General features: G+C 43.0%; 1 protein-coding gene across 3 annotated transcripts in view; it reads right to left on the bottom strand.

The window, feature by feature from the left end:
- LOC126481132 (laminin subunit gamma-1-like) overlaps window positions 1–26,318 on the bottom strand; it is a 338,089-nt gene that overhangs the window by 223,960 nt on the left and 87,811 nt on the right. The window lies entirely within an intron of this gene.

Here is a 26,318-nt window from a genome sequence, read left to right as displayed (position 1 = left end):
CAGCTGCTGTAGAATGCTGAGCCGTACTGGTAGACATTTCTTCTTCTAACACGAGGCATAGCATGGTCTTGCCAGGAACAAACAACACTCAAATACAAATTCCGAATGAGAAACTTGCTGCCTAATTTTTTCATATGTACATGAAGATCCATTGCTATTAACTGCACTCTAAGGGAAAAAAAGGAAATGAAAAAAGGACGCACTACGAAGGAATTATCCGAATGGCTCGGAAATCGGTAGATGAGTTGTACGTGTACAGAAGAATAAATAACTGAAATGTCAGAAAAAAAGCATGATTAATTCAAGAGCAAGAGTTTCGCAAGTTGAGTAAGTCAGTAACGCGTTAGTCCGTGCCTGGCCCTTATGTGAGCAGCTATTAGGTTTGGCATTGGTTGATAGAGCTGTCGCATGTTCTCCTGAGCGAGATAGTGCCAAATTACGTCCAATTGGCGCGTTAGAGCGTCAAAATCCTGAGATGGTTGCAGGGCCCTGCCCATAATGCTCTAAATGTTCTCTACTGGTAACAAATCTAGCGGCCCATATCTAAACTGCTTCACTGTCTTCCTTTTATCCGACTTGGTAGGGAATCCCAAACACTCGAGCAGTACTCAAGAATGGCTTACACTACCATTCTATATACTGTCTATATTATGGATGAGGCACAGTTTCCTAAACCGAAGTCGATCATCGCCTTCTCTACCACAATCCTTAGATGCTCGTTCCATTTTATATCGCTTTGCAGTGTTACTCCCAGACATTTAAACAACGTGACTGTGTCAAGCAGGACAATACTAATGTTCTACCTGAAAATTATGGATTTGTTTTTCTACTCGTCCGCATTGACTTACAGTTTTCTACATTTGGAGCCAGCTCCAATTCGTCGCACCAACTAGAAATTTCTTTTGAGTCGTCTTGTACCATCCTACAGTCACACATCTTCGACACCTTCCTGTGCACCACAGCATCACCAGCACACAACAGCAGATTGCTGCTCACCCTGTCCACAAGATCACATAAAGATCATGTATATAGCGGTCCTGCCACACTTCCCCAGGCACTCCTGATGAGCACTCGCCATCGAGGACAACATAGTGGGCTAGACTGCTTAAGATGCCTTGGGGCCACTCACATTTATGGAACCTATTCCGTATGCTAGTACCTTCGTTAACGGTCTGCAGTGTGTTACCGTGTTTAATGCAATTCGATAATCTAGAAATATGGAATCTGCCTATTGTCCTTCATCCATAGTTCGCAGTATATCACGCGCGAAAAGGGCAAGCTAAGCGTCACACGAGCGGTGATTTCTAAAACCGTGTTGATTCGTGGACATAAGCTTTTCGGTCTCAGGGAACTTCATTATATTCGAATCCAGAATATGTTCTAGGATTCTGCAACAACCCGATGTTAAGGATACTGGCCCGTAATTTTGCGGTTCCACTGTTTTACCTCCCTTATTACACGAGTCACGTGCGTTTTTTCCAGTCGCCTGGGGCTTTGGACTGACCGGGAGATTAGTTATAAATGCACGCATAGTAAGGGGCGAATGCTGTACAGTACTCTTTGTAAAACTGAACTGGGGTACCATTTGGTTCTGGCAACTGCTTAGTTTAAACTCTTTCAGTTGTTTCTCTACGTCTTGGATGCTTATTACTATGTCATCCATGTGGATGGATACGGAGGGAGTGGGAATAGAAGATGGACGTGGAGATGGGGGCATAAGGAGAGGAAAAGAGAGAGAGATAGGAAGGGAAATGATGATGAAGAGATGGAGAGAGCGAGACAAACAGAGAGTGGCGAAGGAGAGAGAGATGGGTGAGGAGGAGAAGAGCAGAGAGGTGGAGGAGGAGATGATCACAGATGGGGAGAAGGAGGTGGACATAAAGAGGGGAGGAAGATATGATCAGAGAGAGGGGGGAGGAAGGTGGTGTCGGAGAGATGGGGCAGAGGAAATGGGCAAAGAGAGGGAAGACGAAGAGATGGACAAATAGAGGCGGGAGGATGAGGCGTGTAGAGAGACAGGGAGAGGAAGAGATGGACACAGAGGAGGGGTAGGAGCCGATGTGTGCAATGTATGTGTCGAACGTGATAGGAGAAAAGTCACAGGGATAAGATTACCTTTTTGTAATTGGATTTTTATGCATTTTTCTCATAACCATACATGTACTTGCACTACAACTGAAAAACCCTGAGGGAAGTCAAGATTAGCCGCACAAAGGGAATCTAAATTATCAACGAAGATAAAAAACACACCTCTAATTACATCATACGAGAACTCTTTTACCATGAGATAACTGTCAGCCTTCAAAACTTGCTGTCACACTTTATCGTCTCCAGTATCCTTATCGATAATCAATTTTAGAATATCAGCACTACATGAGTAAGCTTATCGTTTTATCGAATTGCACCAGCCGCCCGAATTCTCCAAGAATGAGCATATTTCGTAAGTCTCTCTAACGATGACTAGTAATTAGTATTCGTAATAGCAAATGGAATAGTTGAGATTTTTATGTAAGGAATTCCTGTAGGCTGTATCATTTTCTGTATGGTGTGAAGAGATAGTGAATTGCGTATCCCTGTCATTTTCCACTCCTCTCGCGAATGAGGGGCAGTTAATTACTGACAATGCTGTTTATAAACTCGAATTTATATAATTTTTCCGTCATGATCAGATTTTTCGTGAAGAAATTTAATTTTTCAACGCTTCTGCATTAACATTCATTGATGTACTACGCAGGTTCTCAATAAGGTCGAAAAAGCCCTGTCGCAGCGACGTATCATCACTCACTTGTAGGTTAAAAACACCGCCTTAAAATGCCTTGAAATGTTCTGGTACACTTCCAGAACATCAAAACGAATTACAAAATGCAAGTTATATGCATGGTGCAAATTAGGCACTTAACGATAAACAAAAACTGTGAGGTCATCCACATGAGTATTAAAAATATACCGTTAAATTTCAGTTATATGATAAATCACACAAAATTAAAGGTTGCCGATTCAACGAAATATATAGGGATTACAGTTATGATGAACGTAAGTTGGAATAATAACATATTATAACATATAAATTAGCAGGAGAACCAAAAAATGCGTTTTCTGTCAGGACTCTTAAAAGATTCAACAAATCTTGAGAATTTCTCGGTATAGGATCCGTATCAGTTAGGACTGACGGAACACACCGAAGAAGTTTAAAGAAGGGCATCTCATTTGGCGTGGCAATCATTAAATCAAAAGGCATTTCTCGTTGCGACGATATCTTTTCACTAAATTTCAACATGAATACAAAAATATTTTATTGACTCCTGCCCATATAGGGCGAAATGAACATCGCAATGAAACAAGAGAAATTAAAGCTCCCTCATAAAAATTTAGGAATTCATTTTTCGCACGCGCTTTTCGAGAACGGAATAGTCGATAAATAGTCTAAAAGTGGTAATATGAAACCTCTGCGAAACACTTGAGTGAGAATAGCAGAGAAATCACATACATGTAGATATTTCTGTCAAAATGCTATAAATATTTAGTGTGAATGTGATTCGTGTACGGTGGCCGATTCATGGCTCATAAAACATACATGCTGTTCAAATAAGACCATGTGCCAAACCCAGCCTCTGTGCTGAGGCTGGTGAGTCATTGCATGCCCTCCTCACGGTGTGTCTTCTTATAGCTTGTTCTGACCCCGCAGTCACCGGCATCTGTCACCCTCCAATGAACGAAAAGTACTCGTTCAGAATCAACTGATAATTTAAAAAATTGAAATCACAAGAATGTTGACATCTGATGAAGGCTACAGTTCTGCTGTCAGCCGAGAACGACCTTGTTTCTCATTCCAGTTGATAACGAGGCTAGGAATTATGCCAGATGTGTCGACGCACGGAAAGATGCGTATTCATAATTACAGTTTCAACCCAATGATTCATAAAATCTGCGTTGATCAACATAACTTTGTAATAGTTCACGCGACGGATCTAAGTGAAGGGATTCCCTCGTCTGCTTCGAGGTATTCTATACACGTGCTCGAAAAATTAACATCCCTGGTGAATGCAGTTTATAGGGCAGAGTCACGTGTGATCTTGAGGGCACTCGAGTAAATGAGATGTAATTGGACTGCATCATTTCACTGGAAGTTATTTTAAGTGTATCCCGACTTCAAAACTAGAAGGAAAAAAGTTTAAGGTTTAAAGTTCAGTCGACGACAGAGCCATTAAAGGCAGACAACAAGCTAGGGTTTGGAGAAAGAATAGAGGATGGAAGCCATCCGTGTCCCAACATTTACCTCTATCGATTTACATAAACCACAGGAGACCTAAATCTTGATGTCTGGACGGGAATTTTAACCGCCCGGGTCGCAAACGAGAATACAGCAGATGAGATTGATAAGATTGAGAAATCGGCTTGAGCCATTTACAACTGAAGCGGATTGCTCAATCTTATCAATGTGATCCTCAGTGGTGATTGTTCACCAAATCAGACTTTATGTATTAGTCTGGTGCATAGCTTCGTAGCGTTTATCCGTAAGTTTAATATACACAACTGAAACACATAACAGAGACTTTAGTCATCAATAATATTTTCTTCTTCACTATTTACAACAGCCTGCCAACGCTGGGGTAGCTTTTCCATTCTTTGACTGTAGAAATCACGTGGCTTTGAGGCGAAGAACTCGTCAAGCCGTGTTCGGAGCGCGTTTTCATCCAGTAAGGAAATTCCTTAAAGCTTGTTCGATAGTGAGAGGAAAAGGTGAAAATTTGAGGGCGCAAAATCAGGTGAATAGGGTGGGTGTAGAATGAATTACAAACCCAACTCCTGTATAGTGTTTTTTGTCAGTCTAGCGCAATTCATCACTTTACGCAGTCTTCCTAGTCGCTGTTCTTGGATTGCGTCTACAAGATGTTGCAGTTGTTGACAATAAATGTCAGCAGTGATGGTTATATCTTGCGGTAGCAATTCGTAATACACTACACCGCCGCTGTTCCATTACATGCATAACATTATCTTTTGTGGATGCTCTCAGGTCTTACTATGTGGAGATGCTTCCTTGTTTGGGCTCAACCATCACTTTTTTCTTATATTAGCGTAAAGAAATCATTTCTTGTCACCAGTAATGACACAGGATAGGAACGGTTGGCATTATTCTCGAGCCAGTTGACGACGAGCAAGGGGAGATGCAAGTATGGTCACCCATTAATTTCTCTGATTTTGGCTCAGAGCATTTGATGTGGTACCAATACACCCGAGTTTTGAACCTTCCTCATTTCATGTAAATATCTCATGATGGTGGAATGATCACAGTTCATCACGACTGCCAGTTCTCGAGTATTATAGGAGTCTGGTCCCAGACTTCTACAATCATCAGGAGAGAGCCGGGTGGCATGTGGTGATGAGGACCTAACTACACTCGAGAGCGCCGAAATAACATTATTGGCAATAACGCATTTATTAAGCAACAATACGCGATTGTCTTCCAAAGCGCCATGCCATAGCCTGGCTGGCAGAAGAGGGCCGGTATGCACTCCAATTGTTATTCCGCGAGTGCAGCTAAGCGTTGGATGATGGTGGTTACGTCACGAGACGGCTGTCGACCTGTGGACACCGGCGGCCTCATGCTCTACATGTCGATCTCCAATGTGCTCTCACTGACGTTGAATATTTGCACTTGGAAGTGATATCCCCAGGTCCACCTGGAGTACTCGCTGACTGACAGGAGTAGCCTCTCAGCCCAGTTTAGGGGACAAGAGACGAAAGCATCGGTTTCGGCCTCGGGAATGGGATGAGCAGCAGCATTGGCACTCTCTCTCGAAAGTGGATGATCGACAGCGTCCAGGCCACGCAAGTCAAGCCTCCAGCAAGCCTGTAGGGTGATGGCTGCCTCCGCACCCTATCAGTATTGCCTGAGAAGTTGGCGGTGCACCTGGTAGCAACAGCGTTCTTCCAGCCAGACTCGTTGCTCCAGAGACGATCGAAAACAGCTAGGCATGTGGAAGGTCGACCCCCATAGCCTCCCCCCTCACTGTATATCTGCAACTAACACAAGGGCTGAGGCTATGCACTGGGCAGTCACCACTCTCATCAATCAGATATTTGTTAAGAAAGGTGTGGTATTTATTTTGGCAATGACTCTTGGGACGCTGTTAGCTGTCTTAGTGACTTCGGAGTTTCGCAACTTCAGAGGGCCTTTACTGCTGGTTCGCTTTCTAAATACTTAGTATTCCATTGTACCTGGACCTCTTTACAAGTCTCTTCTTTGTCCCTACTAAGACGGTATCTGTCGACTTCCATGATGTCATTACGCCTCTCTTGCAGGCTTGGGCGCTTGTTAGTTCCCCTATGCTGCAATAGCTTCCGTTTTTGGCGCAACTCGCTCAGCATTTCCTCCAGCTGCAGCTGGCAGTCTAGTGGCCATTGACACAGGCGGTTCGGCTTGCAGGAGCTGCTGAGATAGAACTTCGACGAATTTTTAGTGTCAGCCGGGGATACGATCCTGCGGCGTAACAGTACACTGACGTGGATCACTATAGATTAATGCATTTAAGAGGTCTTCATCAAAATCGAAATGTCTTCCTGATCGTGGAGAGTCACTAATGTCAAAATGTTCCTCTTTAAAACAACAAAACAATTTTGTTGCCGTGCTCTGTCCAGTGGTATTATCCCCATAGACGGCGCAAATGTTTCTGGCTGCCTCCGCTGCTGCAACTGCTCTATTGATCTCGAACAGGAAAATATGTCGGGAATGTTCCGATTTCTCCACTGGGCACTCCATATTCTGGCGTCACAGTTACACTCACTATCTCCAAATTTCAAAATAACGTTATGTAAACTCAAATAGCAACATTAAACTACAAATAAAAATTGACAATCGATAAATAAGCCAATAGCAACCGGAATACCAACGTGCAAAATAAAAATTCAGCCTAATAGACTGGAGTATGGTGAAGGCTGCGCTACATCATTTTGTTTTTGTCATGTGTGGTAGGGGAATTAGGTGTCTTTCTGCTGGGTGTGAAGGCACACGAGAGTTCAGTTAATTAAGACCCTAAACTTAGCTCATAAACACGCCGTTATGATATACACTGTGAAACAATATGCCGTTCCCCTAGAAGCTGCAGTTTTGTTATTTAGTGACAGTAACAGCGTCTGAGATTGCAGAACACAGACTATAGATAATAAACCGACATTGGAAATTCTCTTTTCGGACAATGAGGCGAGACGAAGTCACTCTGGCGAGCCTCTGGCGAATGTCCCACCACTATACGGTATCTATGCTGTAGAGACATATAGTGGGTGGTCGAAAATATGGAAAAAGCAAAAAGAGCTCACAGTCTCATCCGGTGTAGGAAAATCGTTCGCATTTGAAACAGCTTCCAGTCGTCTAGGAATGCATAAATTCGGGCCCTGTACGGTTATAAAGGGATATTATACTATTATTCCTGCAAAACAGTGGCAAGCTCAGGTAACGACAATGAAGGTGGTTAGTGATCACGCACTCTTCCCTCCAAAGTAGACCATAAGGGCTCAATAATACTGAGATGTGGTGACTAAGGTGATAAGGAAAGATGCGACAATTCATCCTCGTTGTTACAGAACCAGTCCTGGACGACGCAAGTCGTGTGAACAGGCGCCTGTCGTCTTGGAACGTAGCGTCACCGTTGGGGAACAAATATTGCACCATAGGAGGGTGGTCATCAGCCAAAATGGTCACATAATCCTTGGCAATAATGTGACCTTACAGAGTACCCAAGGTACCCATGGAATGCCACGATATGGCTGCCCAAATCATCACCGAACCACCGCCATTTTTCACTCTTGGGACGTAAACTCGGTCAGAAGTTGGAAAGAGTGTACAACAAAACTCATCCTACCAAACGACTTTCTTCCCTCGCTCCCTAGTCCAGGTTTTATGGCTTCAATACCATGTTTTCCTGTTACGGGCATTTGCATCACTGATGAGTGGCTTTGGAATTCCAGCTCTCAGTGCAATTCCCTGCTTATGGAGCTCCCGTAGTGATGTTTTGGTCTTGACAGGGTTCACAAGAGCGACATTCAGTTCTGCGGCAACTGCCGCAGCTGTGGTCCTCATACTTTTCCTCACAGTCCTCTTCAAATATGGTCAGTCACAATCACTGAACACATCTTTTCGTCAGCGTTGTGACCTAGCGAATGATGTTTTCCCAGTTTCCTTGTATCCGGTATAAATCTACGGTATGGTGCCTCTTGACACACCTAACACTTCGGCTACCTTGCTTACAGAAGAACCCACCATACGGGTACCAGAAATTTTCTCACGTTCGAATTCACTTGGATCTGAAATAATTCATTCACAATGGCATAGAACACTGTTCTAACCACGAGTGACATAACGTATTGAGTACATTGCACAGATGCCGTTCGTGGTCAAATGCAACAGCGCAACCTACAGGCTTGACTAGTATCTACATTTATGTTCAAGCGTACATTTCTCTCTGCGTTTCCATATCTTTGTCCACATCCTGCACATAGGCGACATTTTAACAAAAGGTAGTTACTTGTTCCGTTCATCAAAATCACGATAAACATAATGAAGTTGAAAGAGTCGACGGAACAAACATTGAACTTTTATATGGCTACATGCTGGTCATTTAAAGAGTTTTCTGTAAAAATTATTATTTTTATTCAACAGTGTGCCGGCCTGTGTGGCCAAGCGGTTCCAGGCGCTACAGTCTGGAACCGCGCGATCGCTACGGTCGCAGGTTCGAATCCTGCCTCGGGCATGGATGTGTGTGATGTCCTTAGGTTAGTTAGGTTTAAGTAGCTCTAAGTCTAGGGGACTGATGACCTCAGCAGTTAAGTTCCATAGTGCTCAGAGCCACTTGAACCACTTGAGCCACTTATTCAACAGTGTGACAATTTGTATTCAAGAATGCCTGAATGACATAGAAACGGTTGTTACGGAGAATCATCTTTAATCTGCATTTGAAAAAACTTTTGCTATCTCACATTTTATTTCCATGTGTGAGTTGTGAAAGAGTTTTATAGCTGCAAATCTCATTGCTTTCTGTGCCAAAGTTATAATGACTAAAAGCTAATGCACACATATTTCTTTCTAGTGTTGCAGTTGTGAATGTTTCTGTTATCCTCGAACTCACATGGATTGTTGATAACAAATTCCTTACTTGAATAAATGTATAGCGGGGCTGTGGTTAATATTCCCATCTGCATAAAGAGATACCTGCAATATCTGCGTGTGTGAACCCCACACATACTGGTGTTTCTAATTACTTTCTTTTGTGCACTGAAGACTTTTTGCTTATGTGAGGACTTATCCCAAAAAAATATCCCATAAGACATCAATAACTGAAAATATGAACAATAAGTTAACTTACCAAATTCTATATCCCGAGAGTTGGCAGCTATTACTATGTGAAAAGTAGCCGAATCTAAACGTTTTAGGTTGTCTACTACATAGTTCTTGCGTTTTAATTTTTCATCAATATGCACACCTAAGAACTTGGAACTTTTTACGCTGTTACTATTTCTTGTTGTACTATGTAATAGGAGATGGGATATATTTTACAGTACAAGAACTGTATGAGTTGAGTGTTTTCGAAGTTTGAATCCAGCCCATTCAGTAACTGTCACAAAACATCATTCACTATTTTCTCTGTTGATGCTCCTTTAATCGGCTTCACAATATTGCTTTCAGCAACTGCAAAGGGAAATAATCCTGCTTACGAGTCAAATAGCACGGCATAGCATTCGTATGGAAGATGTGCTTTCCCTCTTTGTAGTACACGTTCTAAAGTAACTTTCTACGTTCACTTTCTTAAATAAGAAGTAAACCAGGCAAGTGCTGAACTACATATTCCGTAAAAACGTATTTTCTCTAATATAATACAATCATTTACGGGGTGAAATGCCTTCGATAAGTCACTGAAGTTCCCAATTGATATTATTTTATTATTTAAAGATCTTATTAAGTGCTCAGAAATGTATTAATAATTAACTCAGTAGATTGGCCGTTTTAATATCGAAACTGTGATTGGCTAAGTATCTCATTACTATACAGGTATGTGTTAAGTGGAATGTGGTACGAATTTTGATTTTCTGTGTCATGCCTAATCATCTGCGGACGTCGTTATACAAAGAATGTTTGCAGGTAGCTGGGCAATCTTTTCTTCTTCTTCTTCTTCTGGTAGATATAGAAGTGGAGGACCCATGAAGGATTAGCTCCGATTTCTGTTTTATTAGGAATAATAGGTTGGAAGTGTTAGAGAATCAGCGGGAATCAGTACATGACCGGGCTGTCAGAGGGATTTTTTCCAGCAGCTTTTCTCGTTATTTCTTAAACCTCCATTCCAAATCTACTCTCTACTATTTCCTAGATGGCACCATATTATCCAGACGTGCGGAGAAACATCATTGAGCCGTGACAGTAGAACTTTTTTTGTAGTCACTATGCCAGTACGAGCGTGTAGGGATCCACATCGAACAAACGCAGTTAACATTGGTCAACAGGACGTCATTTCTCTCTAAATAAATAAACACGGAGCAGAAACAGCGAAAAAAATCCATTTATGTCGGAAATCCGTTAAGTCCAGGTAGACAGACGAGGATTGGAACACCGTTCCTCTCACTTTCAAATTCCTCGTCTTCGCCACTACATTACCTCCTTATCTGACTTTTCTAAAGGAACTATCTAACGATAGTGAAACCACTGAACATGAAATCAAGATTTTTTTTATGCTTGCTCTAATCTCTATCGTCCTAGATATACAAGTGAAAGGAAATAGAGTATACAATATCAACAAATCGAGTCTGATGTTTTTTACAGCAAAAAAAATACAAAATTGCTTAATAGTCATAACAAATGATTCAGAAATAGAAAACAGACTCTGTTACAAGCGTTTTATTAACTATGGCGCATTTCGTGCTGTTAGTGTATCTTCAGATTATCTGTAATTACATAACAGTCAATTCACGAACCTATCTGGCACCAAACAATGGGATGACTAAGCTAAAGGTGAGCACAGACTGCATTAGTCGTATTTTAAAACTACTGATATGGTGGTGTTAAGGCGAAGACCGCAATCGTCAAATATGTACATAGGAACGCCTGAAATGGCAAGTGAAACTGCTAAATTAAAAGAGTACAACTACAACCTTACTAAGAAATTAAATTCGGGTGAGAACAGGTTTTTAGAACCAAAAATAAACAAACCATGGCAAATTGCGGTTTGAAGATAGGTTAACGATCACAACGATGAATCGTAGTGGTAAACGAGTACTGCTCTAGACAACATATATCGCAAGTGAGTGGGTCGAACAGTTGACTGATGTGAGAATGAAACTTAGTGGCCGGCCTCGGTGGCCAAGCGGTTCTAGGCGCTTCAATTCGGAACCGTGCGACTGCTACGGTCGCAGGTTCGAATCCTGCCTCGGGCATGGATGTGTGTGATGTTCTTCGGTTAGTTAGGTTTAAGTAGTTCTAAGTTCTAGGGGACTGATGACCTCAGAAGTTAAGTCCCATAGTGCTCAGAGCCATTTGATTTTTTTGAATCTTAGTGGAGGGCACTGAGTGGCACCACTGACAGCAAAATGGGATTGAAATAAAGTAAATGCCGAACAGAGCCAATTAAAATTACTCTTAAAATTAAAAATAGATGAACTAAGGGTGACATAAAAAATAACTGCCAACTATTATGATGGACCGAAATATCAGTTTAAATGAATAGGGAGAAGGAAGAGGGGAGCGGAAATTTGGGGGGGAGGGGGGCGAGAGAGCAAAATATGAGATGGTAAATGTATGGGGGGGAGGGGAGCAGTTAAAAGCACAAAGGTTAAATAATATTGGTGTAATGGTAAAACCAAACACAAAGCCACAGCGGTAGGAGACAAAGGCAACAAAAGTGAGGAACAGACCCAACAGTCACGAAAAAAAGAGAGAAAACCACCTAAATTTCGGCAAAGTTAGCTTACTTGACGATTCACAATTTGATAAACTCATTTGGATACCGAATGTCTATACATGGGAGAGTGCTCAACCAGTTAAAAAAAGACATCACTGCAAACCTACCCGCTTACGGAAAATTTATTCCAGCCCCATTAACACTGACTGTTCTTCCTTGGCAGAACTGCGAGATACTTTTTACAGTATACGTGGTGTAATGGGTAGAAGTACAGATATTTTTGTGTGTGGTACTTTAATTTGTACACTCATCAGAGTGTTTCTTGTTTTTCCTCCGTGTCAAACAGTCTTCTCACAAACACATTACAAACTTTACAACCTGATTTTCTGCAGGGTCGTAATTCCTCCACTAAGTCGACTACACCTGTCAGTATATTCTAACCATTTTGCGTCCAAGTGCCCACACTTCAACACCTGAGCTTCTGCCCGAGAAAATAAACATTAATAGTTTATCCTTGCCACATGTAACTGAAGGTACTAACAAACCTAAAAACATACTACTCCCAATCGCTATAATTATTAGTCTGCAAAGGCAGTAAATACTGATGTAATGTTGTTCAGTACACTATCCTCAGTCACAGATAGAAATATCTGCACTTATACCAGTTACATCCTGTATATGAATGACCTAGTGAATACTTTGGAAGTTTCATTAGGCTTTTACTCTTTTCACGGATAATTCTGTTGTATAGAGGGAAGTTGCAGTGCTGGAAAATTGTAGCGAAATGCAGGAAAACCTGCAGAGAATCGACGCTTCGTGCAGAGATTGGCACTGACTCTCAGCATCAGGTAGTGTAATGTATTGCGCACTATTAGTCGGGAAAGAACCATTACATGGTTGCCGAACAATCACTGGAAGATGTCAAATGATTGTAAAACCTTGGGGATGCATACAGAGCGATTTAATATAGAACGACTACATAACACTAATTGTGAGTAAGGCTGATGCCAGAATGAGTTTCATTCGAAGAATCGTCTGGAAGTGTAATCCACCCGCAAGAAAGGTAGCTCACAGAATCTTCGTTCAACCAACATTTGAATTAACGGTGACGTTACCCCTTATGCCAAGTTAGTGGCATATCTCAGCGATTTACAGTTTAATCGTGAGCAGAATGCTCTTCTAAATACTGGTAATGAATCATAAACGCGCCACTGACCTAAAAGTAGGTTTTAAGCTTTCAGTAAATCGTGTAGTCAATGATAATACGAATGCTTGACTCCTTGCTGAAGGTATGTTCTCAAAACTTCAACAAAAGCCCATACCGAGCTACTGAGTGTCTCTCCTGCAGAGTCTTCCACTGGAGTTTACCTATCATCTCCGTAACGCTTTCGCGATTACTAAATGATCCTGTAACGAAGCGCGCTGATCTCCGTTGGATCTTTTCTATCTCTTCTAGCAACCCTATCTAGTACGGATCCTACGTTGGTGAGCAGTATTCAAGCAATGGCGAACAAGTGTACTGTAACCTACTTCCTTTGTTTTCGGATTGCATGTCCTTAGTATTCTTCCAAGGAATCTCAGTCTGGCATCTGCTTTACCGACGATCAACTTTATATGATCATTCCATTTTAAATCACTCCTAACGCGTACTCCCAGATAATTTATGGAGTTAACTGCTTCCAGTTGCTGACCTGCTATATTGTAGTTAAATGATAAAGGATATTTCTTTCTATGTATTCGCAGCACATTACACTTGTCTACATTGAGATTCAATTGCCATTCCCTGCACCATTCGTCAATTCGTTGCAGATCCTCCCGCGTCGATGACATTTTTGGTCCAGTTGCAAAAGTAAGCCCACTTGAGGAGGAGTTTAGTAATCTGCGTCCCAAACTGACTTTCACACACGAAGTTATAGCGTCTAATCAATTACTCAGTCACATCGATTTAAGCCTCCGGTTGAAAGAGTGGAACATCGTGTTCAACATTTTCTGAAAACTTACAACCAACGACGTCATCATGCGCGTATCGTTTTTTCATCCCGCTACGCATAAAAAATATTTTTTTCTCATCTATTGTTGTTCACTCAGTGTCCCTTAACGCCCTAATTCTTTAGAACGCGAGTTAGTTAACTTGAAATACATCGCGCAATCCGACGATTACAGTCCCAATTTATCAGTTAGCTTATAACGTTTTAATGCAAGCAATACGAATAACACAGCTGGTACTCGGAGTACTCCTTTCGGGTGCATCTAGGATGTGAGGTTAAAATGTTATTTCCGGAGCATTTCTTACTGAAAAGGCCAGTGTAAAAAAAGTCTTTTTTCGCTGTACGTCTTAGAGCTGGTGATCATAGTGAACCGACGCTGGATTCTCTCCAGATCATACATGTAGGACCTAAAGGATAAAAATTAACCCTCCCCTCCTCCGTCTCCCTGTTTATTTCGTTTGGAATTTCGGTCCTTATTTATAGCTGGTAGTTTACTGAAACAGTTATATTTTAAGTCTCCACTAGCTCGTCTATTTTTAATTTTTAAGATTATTTTATTCTATTCCTTCATTTTAATTGGTTCCGTTCAACATTTACTCTAGTTCAATCCCATTTTACTACCAGCGTCGGCAGTCGGCGCTTTCACTACTTCTCGTTCTCGCATCAGTCTACTTCGCGTCCCACTCGCTTCATCAAATGCGTTGTCTAGAGCAGTACATGTTTCCAACTGTGATACATGGCTGTGTTCGTGAACCTATCTTCGCACCGCACTTTCCATGGTTTGGTGAGTATCATTTTGGATCATTATTCTATGCTAACGCAGATTTTTATTAATATTGTAATTTTAAGCTTGTAACTTGGAGAGGTTCGAGTCCTCCTTCGGGCATGGGTGTGTGTGTTGTTCTTAGTATAAGTTAGTTTAAGTAGTGTGTAAGTATAGGGACCGATGACCTCAGCAGTTTGGTCCCTTAGGAATCCACTCACATTTGAACATTTGAACTTAGATGTTTCACTTCCCATTTCAGACTTACCTATGTTCATACATGGCGACTGTGTTCTTCGCTGTAACTCCATTATATCAATGGCTTTTAAATATGACTAATACGGTCTTTGTTGTTCGAGGCAAATGAATCACTTTCAGTCTCGCCTTTAGCCTAGCAATCCCAATGTTCGGTGCTAGATTGGTTCGTGAATAAACTTATGTAACAAGATTGTTATTACTAGTTATAGATAATCTGAAAATGCGTGAGATGCGTCATTATTAATAAAACGCTTGAAATAGAGACTAGTTTTCTGTTTCTGGAACATTCAACCACTGGTGCTACATTAGACTAAAATGGAATGGTGTAATGTGTACATAATAAATGAACTGAAATTGCAAGAAGTTAAATTTCCATGACCCAAAGATCATTCATATTTGTTGGATAATCATCTTAGTAAATACAAAAATATGGATTTAGTACGCTACTTAAAACGTTACAGATTGATTTTTCTCGGCGCTGCGTGTTTAATGCATAGAGAAAATTCGTCAGCAAAATAAGCGGAAATACCAAAACTAGTAAAATCAAAATCTCCAGTGGACTAACATCTAAAATTCTGCATCGCATTTTTTTTTTTATGTTTCGATTCTTGCGTGTATTTTCGAACAAGGCTCTCTTAATGTAAAACTGAACATCAGAAGTTTGACCTTCATCAAGCAGCATAGGGGAGAACATTTTTATCCGATTAATGGCACGATTAATTATGAAGATAAACCTCTGGGAACACGTGTACATACGCGAATGATGTCACCATATGACACTGGGCGTTGTACTACATAACTGCAAGACCTGAGTGGTTATGTCGCTTGCGTATTAGAGTTACCTTCCAAAAATCTTATCAGATCATTCGCAATATCTTGTCAGCTGATTACAGAAATCCCAGCAGATATGAACAGCACGGCTTCCTTTGTATGATGCAATTCACAAATGGGTTAACTCACGTTCAAATAGTTTTCAAATTCGACAAATGTCAACTCCAGTAGTTCGCAACAACCAACTAAATTGTCGAGAGCATAAGAGGGTAAAACAACTGTTTTTGATTCCTGCGTGAAATGAAAATTTTCTGCAAATTGTGTGAAACTAGCTCCCCATAAAGTCGAGAGATCCATAACTGTGCTAATTATGATGATTCTTCGCCTTGATATTCAGGCTGTTTCTAATGAAATTATTTTTATCTGTAGTACGGCACGATGATCCAGTATCTACATCTACACTCACAAGTCACAATACATGTAACGGAGTTTGCACTGCGCACCGTCATCTCCTCCCATAACGGTTCAGGCCCGAATATTTCGCGGGAAGAACAACTGAGGCATTGTCCGGAAGAAAGACTCATAGGACACAATGGTTATTTGAGATCGGACAGTTTAAATGCTTACTTCTAATATATTTAAATGTAATGATTCTAATAATAAAGCATGTTTTAATAGGCTGTGTACTACTATTAAGTAAATCTTTCCATAATACTAGATATTTCAATCTATATTTTTAATGTGAAAAATATTTATGATATACATTTATTGGATCTTTTCCCATGAAGGTGTGTTTAGGTTATAATTAGCAAGCCCTCAGAAAACTTTAAAACATAACAGTAATATTATTCTTAATACTACCTACGCTTTATTTTCCAATCGTCTTTCTTTACATTCAATTTGTCATAAAACTGTCGTCGTTTCCTACTCGTTGCTACCGTTTACTGTTACAAACCCGCGAAACAGGTTTATTCGTAACGTAAATATAGCACTAATCGGCATGCTCCAAGTAAGCTGACTTACACATAAGAAGTCGCTGCATTAAACTGAATGAGAAGTGCTGCACACACCTGCATCATGAAAATGCTGCCCTGACCTCTAGCACTGAGATAATAAAGCAAAACCTCGGATGAATATTCTAGATAACCCGGTGACCAATTTTAAACTATTCCCCTAAAAACGGCACACAGACCTGTGGACCTTACTTCCGGAAAATGCCTCAGTTGAAGGTAAATCTCTGTGTGAACTAGAGTGTCTAATTTTATTTTTATTATTTTTTCGTGGGATATACGAGGTGTGGCTAGAAAAAAATCGGACTAGTACTGGTGAAACAATAAAACGAATGCAATAAGGCTGAAAGTCGCGTGCCTGTCACGTGACTCTCGCTCCGCCTACTGCTCGAGTTTCATCTGCCTCCTGCACTCAGTCTGCCCGTGGCGTCTGTTTTAAGTAGTTGACGTTTTATCTGTGCGTCGGAAAATGTTGAGTGTACAGAAAGAACAGCGTGTTAACATCAAATTTTGTTTCAAACTAGGAAAATCTGCAAGTGAAACGTTTGTAATGTTACAACAAGTGTACGGCGATGATTGTTTATCGCGAACACAAGTGTTTGAGTGGTTTAAACGATTTAAAGATGGCCGCGAAGACACCAGTGATGACACTCGCACTGGCAGACCATTGTCAGCAAAAACTGATGCAAACATTGAAAAAATTGGTAAACTTGTTCGACAAGATCGCCGTTTAACAATCAGAGCAGTGTCTGAGTTAACAGGAGTTGACAAGGAAAGTGTTAGGCAGATTCTTCATGAAAGTTTCAACATGAACAAAGTGTGTTCAAAAATGGTTCCAAAGTGTCTCACAATTGAACAGAAGGAACGCCGAAGAATGATTTGTTCTGACATCCTGGAAAACATTGAAAGTGATCCCACCTTCTTACAAAATGTTATTACTTGCGATGAATCGTGGTTTTTTACTTAGGATCCCGAAACTAAACGCCAATCGATGCATTGGAAAACTCCTGGTTCTCCACGACAAAAAAAAGCACGAATGTCAAAATCGAAATTCAAGGCAATGATGATTGTTTTTTTTTTTGACATCAAAGGGATTGTGCACATTGATTGGGTACCAGAGGGACAAACAGTGAATCAGCATTACTACATTAGCGTCCTGGCTACCCTACGTGAGCGAGTACGGAGAAAACGGAACGATTTGTGGAGAAAAAAGTCATGGATCATTCACCAAGACAATGCCCCAGCTCACAGTGCGTTGTCAGTGAAGACGTTTTTGGCAAAACACAACATTCCCATCTTAGATCATCCGCCCTACTCACCTGATTTGGCCCCCTGTGACTTTTTTCTTTTCCCTAAAGTCAAGTCAGCTTTGAAAGGAACTAGATTTGAGACTGTTGAAGCAGTAAAAGAAAAAGCGACGGAAGTAATGTATGGACTTACCGAAAATGATCTGCAGCATTGCTATGAACAGTGGAAAATTCGTATGGAGCGGTGTAGAGACCGAGGAGGAGAGTACATTGAAGGACATAACATGAAATTGTAAATAATCGTAAATAAATGTTTTTTCCAGCATCAGTCCGGTTTTTTTCTAGCCGCACCTCGTATGAAGGAGGTAGAAATATATTGGTTGACTCTTTTAGGAAGCTTCTGTCTGGAAATTTTAACAATAAACAGCACCATAATGCTGAATGTCTCGTAGCATCTACCACTGGATGAGCATCTCCAATACACTTTCTCGACTGATAAATGAACCTGTAACGAAACACGCTGCTCTTCTTGGGATCTTACCTATTTCCTGGATCAATCCTATTTGATATGGATCCATACTAACGGTCAATATTCAAGCACTGCTTGGAAGACGTTTTGTAAGCTGCCTCATTTGTAGGTGAACGACACTTCCTGAAGATTCTTTCAATGAAACTAATTCTGGCATCAGCCTTACACACGATTAGTGTTATGTGGTCGTTCTGTATTGAATCGCTCTGTATGCGTTCTCAAGATTTTTAAATCGTGTGATATCTTCCAGTGACTGTTCGGCAACCATGTAATGGGTCTTCCCAACTGTTTATATTGAGAGTCAGTGCCGATCCCTGCACAAAGAGTCGATCCCCTGCAGGATTTTCTGCATTTCACTACAATTTTCTAGTGTTGTGACTTGTCTCTATACAACAGCATTGTCTGCGAAAAGAGTAAAATCTTCAAGGAACTTCCGAATTTATCCACTAGGTCGTTCATATACAGGGTGCAGATATTTCTATCGGTGGCTGAGGACGGTGTACTGAACAGCATTGCCTCAGTATTCACTTCCATTGTAGACTAATAATTATAGCTATCAGGAGTAGTACGTTTTAAGGTTGGTTAGTACCTCCAAGTACATGTGGCAAGAATAAACCATTAATGTTTATTTTCCCTGGGCAGAAACTCAGGTGTTGAAGTGTGAACACGTGGACGAAAAACGGTTAGACTGTACTGACAGGTGTAGTCCATTTAATGGTGCACTTACGCCAGACTCTATAGTTTGCGATGTGTTTGTGGGAAGGCTTCGACGAAGAGAAGAAAAAAGCAACACACTGATGTATGTTAAACAACCACACATAAAAATATCTGCACCTCTGCCAATTAAACCATATATACTGTTAAAACTATCTTGCAGTTCTGCCAAGGAAGAACAAAAGTAAATTGTTAATAAACGAAAGAAATTTTACGTATGAATCAATGATCATTATGCACTGCAAACAAATAATTTTCGTTCATATTGCGCAAGGATTTTTTTAATTCGATGTATTTCCGCTATTGCCATCGTCAGTTATAGAATATAAAATTCTACACTACTGGCCATTAAAATTGATACACCACGAAGATGACGTGCTACAGACGCGAAATTTAACCGACAGGAAGAAGATGCCGTGATATGCAAATGATTAGCTTTTGAGAGCATTCACACAAGGTTGGCGCCGGTGGCGACACCTACAAAGTGCTGACATGAGGAAAGTTTCCAACCGATTTCTCATACACAAACAGCAGTTGACCGGCGTTGCCTGGTGAAACGTCGCTGTGATGCCTCGTGTAAGCAGGAAAAATGCGTACCATCACGTTTCCGACTTTGATAAAGGTTGGATTGTAGTCTATCGCGATTGCGGTTTACCGTATCGTGACATTGCTGCTCACGTTGGTCTAGATCCAATGACTGTTAGCAGAATATGGAATCGGTGGGTTCAGGAGGGTAATACGGAACGCCGTGCTGGATCCCAACGGCCTCGTATCACTAGCAGTCGAGATGACTGGCATCTTACCCGCATGGCTGTAACGGATCGTGCAGCCACGTCTCGATCCCTGAGTCAACAGATGGGGATGTTTGTAAGACAACAACCATCTGCACGAACAGTTCGACGACGTTTTCAGCAGCATGGACTATCAGCTCGGAGACCATGGCTGCGGTTAACCTTAACCCTGCATCACAGACAGGAGTGCCTGCGATGGTGTACTCAACGACGAACCTGGGTACACGAATGGCAAAACGTCATTTTTTGAATGAATCCAGGTTCTGTTTACAGCATCATGATGGTCGCATCCGTGTTTGGCGACATCGCGGTGAACGCACATTGAAAGCGTGTCTTCATCATAGCCATGCTGGCGTATCATCCGGCGTGATGGTATGGGGTGCCATTGGTTACACGTCTCGGTCACCTCTTCTTCGCATTGACGGCACTTTGAACAGTGGACGTTACATTTCAGATGTGTTACGACCCGTGGCTCTACCCTTCATTCGATCCCTGCGAGACCCTACATTTCAGCAGGATAATGCACAACCACATGTTGCAGGTCCTGTACGAGCCTTTCTGGATACAGAAAATGTTCGACTGCTGCCCTGGCCAGCACATTCTCCAGATCTCTCACCAATTGAAAACGTGTGATCAATGGTGGCCGAGCAACTGGCTCATCACAATACGTCAGTCACTACTCTTGATGAACTGTGGTATCGTGTTGAAGCTGCATGGGCAGCTGTACCTGTACACGCCATCCAAGCTCTGTTTGACTCAATGCCCAGGCGTACCAAGGTCGTTATTACGGCCAGAAGTGGTTGTTCTGGGTACTGATTTCTCAGGATCTATGCACCCAAACTGCGTGAAAATGTAATCATATGTCAGTTCTAGGATAATACACTCCTGGAAATGGAAAAAAGAACACATTGACACCGGTGTGTCAGACCCACCATACTTGCTCCGGATACTGCGAGAGGGCTGTATAAGCAGTGATCACACGCACGGCACAGCGGACACACCAGGAACCGCGGTGTTGGCCGTCGAATGGCGCTAGCTGAGCAGCATTTGTGCACCGCCGCCGTCAGTGTCAGCCAGTTTGCCGTGGCATACGGAGCTCCATCGCAGTCTTTAACACTGGTAGCATGCCGCGACAGCGTGGACGTGAACCGTATGTGCTGTTGACGGACTTTGAGTGAGGGCGTATAGTGGGCATGCGGGAGGCCGGGTGGACGTACCGCCGAATTGCTCAACACGTGGGGCGTGAGGTCTCCACAGTACATCGATGTTGTCGCCAGTGGTCGGCGGAAGGTGCACGTGCCCGTCGACCTGGGACCGGACCGCAGCGACGCACGGATGCACGCCAAGACCGTAAGATCCTACGCAGTGCCTTAGGGGACCGCACCGCCACTTCCCAGCAAATTAGGGACACTGTTGCTCCTGGGGTATCGGCGAGGACCATTCGCAACCGTCTCCATGAAGCTGGGCTACGGTCCCGCACACCGTTAGGCCGTCTTCCGCTCACGCCCCAACATCGTGCAGCCCGCCTCCAGTGGTGTCGCGACAGGCGTGAATGGAGGGACGAATGGAGACGTGTCGTCTTCAGCGATGAGAGTCGCTTCTGCCTTGGTGTCAATGATGGTCGTATGCGTGTTTGGCGCCGTGCAGGTGAGCGCCACAATCAGGACTGCATACGACCGAGGCACACAGGGCCAACACCCGGCATCATGGTGTGGGGAGCGATCTCCTACACTGGCCGTACACCACTGGTGATCGTCGAGGGGACACTGAATAGCGCACGGTACATCCAAACCGTCATCGAACCCATCGTTCTACCATTCCTAGACCGGCAAGGGAACTTGCTGTTCCAACAGGACAATGCGCGTCCGCATGTATCCCATGCCACCCAACGTGCTCTAGAAGGTGTAAGTCAACTACCCTGGCCAGCAAGATCTCCGGATCTGTCCCCCATTGAGCATGTTTGGGACTGGATGAAGCGTCGTCTCACGTGGTCTGCACGTCCAGCACGAACGCTGGTCCAACTGAGGCGCCAGGTAGAAATGGCATGGCAAGCCGTTCCACAGGACTACATCCAGCATCTCTACAATCGTCTCCATGGGAGAATAGCAGCCTGCATTGCTGCGAAAGGATGATATACACTGTACTAGTGCCGACATTGTGCATGCTCTGTTGCCTGTGTCTATGTGCCTGTGGTTCTGTCAGTGTGATCATGTGATGTATCTGACCCCAGGAATGTGTCAATAAAGTTTCCCCTTCCTGGGACAATGAATTCACGGTGTTCTTATTTCAATTTCCAGGAGTGTATATTTGTCCAATGAATACTCGTTTATCATCTGCATTTCTTCTTGGTGTAGCAGTTTTAATGACCAGTAGTGTATAAACAATATTCCATATCAGTGGCAAGATTTGTACTCATGTCATGATATTTTAGGGAGGTCTGTAATCTACATCCGTGATGGCAATAGTCGAAAAGTATCGTATGGAATTAAAAGGTCCTTAGGCAATCTAGATGAGGGAATATTTCAGTCAGCTTTCTTCGTCTGACGTCTTCGTATTTATATTGTAATACATTTCGGTGTTACATAGTTCCATCTACAGACGTGCAAATGATGTCGATACACTTATGTCTATCCAACAGGGCTCATATTAGGCAATCGTTAAGAGTGTCATTTCAGTATCACTATTGCTGTGTCATCTTGAATCATCTGCTTCTAAATTTGGCTTGCTCAATCGGTCTTTTGTGCATGTGCTAATTGCGTTGCTTAATGTACTCCATGGTCGACCGATTTGTGCATTCGTATATAACTCTTCACATGAATTTATGAAGATCTGAAACGATATCATAATGTACACATGGACATCTTAAATCTAGACAGCTGAGTGAAATATTCCAAACGTACAAGGGTTGGATAAAAGTATGGAATTACCGTGAGAAATGCATGACTGAAAAAAAATATAGATGATAGCCAAACCTGCACGTAGACCATGAATTGCGTCCGTGCAGTGTCCTCAATACGTTGCAAGTGTTAGTCGTGTTCATTACAGTGTCCTGTGTAGTTTTTTGTGCGTTATGTTGGAGCTGAGTTACTTGTAACTTGAGAGAATTGTTGGTGCTCGTGTGGTTTGTGTTTCCATCACCATTGTAGCTGAAGGGTTTGATATTTTAAGAGGCACCATGTCAAAGATTTGTAACGCATTCAGGAAAAGTGCAAAAATATCATCCGTTAAGTCACAGCTGGACAACAATACGCTGAGTTGTTAAATCCTGCCTAGTCGTCGAATCCGGGGTGTCTAGGAAACCTACCTTCTCAGATCACTAGACAACATTCAAAAAAAATCGTATTAATGAGTTTTATTGCGAAATGAACAATGACAACAAACTTTGACAACAACACAGAAGTGTGGCAAGCAAAGGGCGACATACAAATAAGATATCTCTTCAGTATGTACAGTTCGTAATACAAGTGAAGTAATACAGCTGACTCTTCTATTCAGGTCGCAAGCCGTGAAGCTCCTGTAGAACTGGGCCACGCTTATGTTCTCTTTGCCTAGAGGCCGCTGCTGTCGCGTTGTCGTCCTGGGCGGCCGGGATGGCCGAGCGTCTCTAGGCGCTACAGTCTGGCACCGCGCGACCCCTACGGTCGCAGGTTCGAATCCTGCCTCGGGCATGGATGTGTGCTATGTCCTTAGGTTAGTTAGGCTTAAGTAGTTCTAAGTTCTAGGGGACTGATGACCTCAGAAGTTAAGTCCCATAGTGCTCAGAGCCATTTGAACCATTTGTCGTCCTGGAGAGGGGTCAGTCAGCGTGCAATTGGCCTACGTTTTCTTCACAGCCCTCTCTGCTCTCTTTCCCGACTGGCGTGCCGGCCCTTGACTTCACGCAGTACCGCGTGTAATGAAGGGGACTGTAACGAAAAATCAGAGGACCACAGCTGCAAAAGTAGAACTGAATGTCGTACTCGCGAACCACGTTGCACCAAAAAGGAAGCAGCTGCATAAGCTGGGAATTGTAGTGCGAGCTGGAATTCCAAAATCACTAATCAGTGATGCAAATGTCTGTAACAGGAAAACATGGTGCTGAAGCCATAAAACGTGGACTATGAAGCAGTTGTCGGATAAGTCCTGTTTTTAACTGTATCCATCTTCTAGCAGAGTTTACATCACAAGAGTGGAACATGGCGGGGGCGGGTGACGATTTGTGCAGCCACATCGTCGTGTTCCATGGACCCGCCAGGGTAGCCGAGAGCGCTAACGCGCTGCTTCCTGAACTCGGGTAGGCACACCGGTCCCGGATCTAATCCGCCCGGCCAGTGTGCCGGCCAGCCTGGATGTGGTTTTTAGGCGGTTTTCCACATCCCGCTCGGTGAATACAGGGCTGGTCCCCACGTTCCGCCTCAGTTACACGATTCGCAGACATCTGAACACATTCGCACTCTTCCATGAATTCCACTAAACGCAGACAACAGGGGTACACTCATTCTGTCCCGAGGGCTACAGGGTGGCGGCAGGAAGGGCATCCGGCCACCCCTAAAACTAACCTTGCCAAATCCTTTGTAACCACGCCGACCCTGCGATCGCTGCGGGACTATGGCGTAAGCGAAAGAAAGATCATCGTGTTCCATGGGCTCCATGGTTACTGTGGTGTCACCGCCAGACACCACACTTGCTAGGTGGTAGCCTTTAAATCGGCCGCGGTCCGTTAGTATACGTCGGACCCGCGTGTCGCCACTATCAGTGATTGCAGACCGAGCGCCGCCACACGGCAGGTCTAGAGAGACTTCCTAGCACTCGCCCCAGTTGTACAGCCGACTTTGCTAGCGATGGTTCACTGACAAATTACGCTCTCATTTGCCGAGACGATAGTTAGCATAGCCTTCAGCAACGTCATTTGCTACGACCTAGCAAGGCGCCATTACCAGTTACTATTGATGCTGTAAAACATGTACCGTCAAGAGCGATGTTCACCAATTATGGATTAAAGTTAAGTATTCCAGCAGCTACGTACGTTTTTTTGTTAGTCTCATTTCCTTGACCTGTTCCAGACCTCACGCCAGCCTGAGTGAGCTAAAACGCGTGCCTTTCGGCTTCCTCTCATAGTGGGTTGGCTGTCTTGCCAATCCACAACAGTTACTGTGCAAGGTCTCATAACTGCCAAGCACTATTTGAACATTGTGACTGATCAGGTCTATCCCATGGTATAGATTTTGTTCCCAAATGGAGATGCTGTGTACCAAGACGACAGGGCCCGCCTTCATATAGTTTGCATGGGCGAGGACTAGTTTTGTGAGCACGAGGATGAATCTCTCCTGGCCACCATCGGCACGAGCTAGCAGCCTTTGTCGTCTACTTTGAAAGGAAGGGTGCGCGATCGCTATCCGCCTTCATTGTTACCTGAACTTGCCCCTGTTTTTCAGGAATAATGGCATAAGATACTTTTGAAAACTGTAAAAGACCTATATTTATCCATTCCGAGACAACTAGAAGCTGTTCTGAATGCTAACGGTTTTCCTTAGCCGTATAAGGCGCAATACGGCAATTCGTTATGTTTCTGGTACTTCCATATTTTTATCTACACCCTGTATATTATTAAATAATGAAGCTGAACTCCCACGACGTTTGCCTAGAAAGACGAATCGCACATAATAGATAGGTATTATTTACTCGGAAATTAAATTGATTTCTAACAGACCCATAACGCTATCCGACATGAAATTTTCACTCTTCAGCGGAGTGAGCGTTGATATAAAACTTCCTGGTAGATTAAAACTGCGTGCCCGATCGAGACTCGAACTCAGGACCTTTGCCTGTCGCGGGCAAGTGCTCCACCACCTTCGCTACGTAAGCACGACTCAGGTCCCCTCCTCACAGCTTTAATTCCGCTACAGAGTGAAAATTTAACTCTGGAAACATCCCCCAGGCTGTGGCAAAGTCATGTCTCCGGAACATCCCTTCTTCCAGGAGTGCTAGTTCTGCAACGTCTGCAGGGGAGGTGCTATGAAGTTTGGAAGGTAGGAGACGAGGTACTGGCGGAATTAAAGCTGTGAGAACGGGTCTGAGTCGTGCTTGGGTAGCTCAGATGGTAGATCACTTGCCCGTGGAAGGCAAAGGTCCCGTTTTCGAGTCTCGATCCGACACACAGTTTTAATCTGCCAGGAAATTCCATAACGCTATACCCAACAAGACAGCGCACTAAGTTCAAAAAAATGGTTCAAATGGCTCTGAGCACTATGGGACTTAACATCTTCGCTCATCAGTCCCCTAGAACTTAGATCTACTTAAACCTAAATAACCTAAGGACATCACACACATCCATGCCCGAGGCAGGATTCGAACCTGCGACCGTAGCAGTCACGCAGTTCCGGACT

The sequence above is a fragment of the Schistocerca serialis genome, chromosome 5 (assembly GCF_023864345.2).
Source record: "Schistocerca serialis cubense isolate TAMUIC-IGC-003099 chromosome 5, iqSchSeri2.2, whole genome shotgun sequence".
Lineage (NCBI taxonomy): Eukaryota > Metazoa > Arthropoda > Insecta > Orthoptera > Acrididae > Schistocerca > Schistocerca serialis.
The sequence above is the reverse complement of the archived record's forward strand: the minus strand, read 5'-3'. Positions and strand labels throughout refer to the sequence as shown.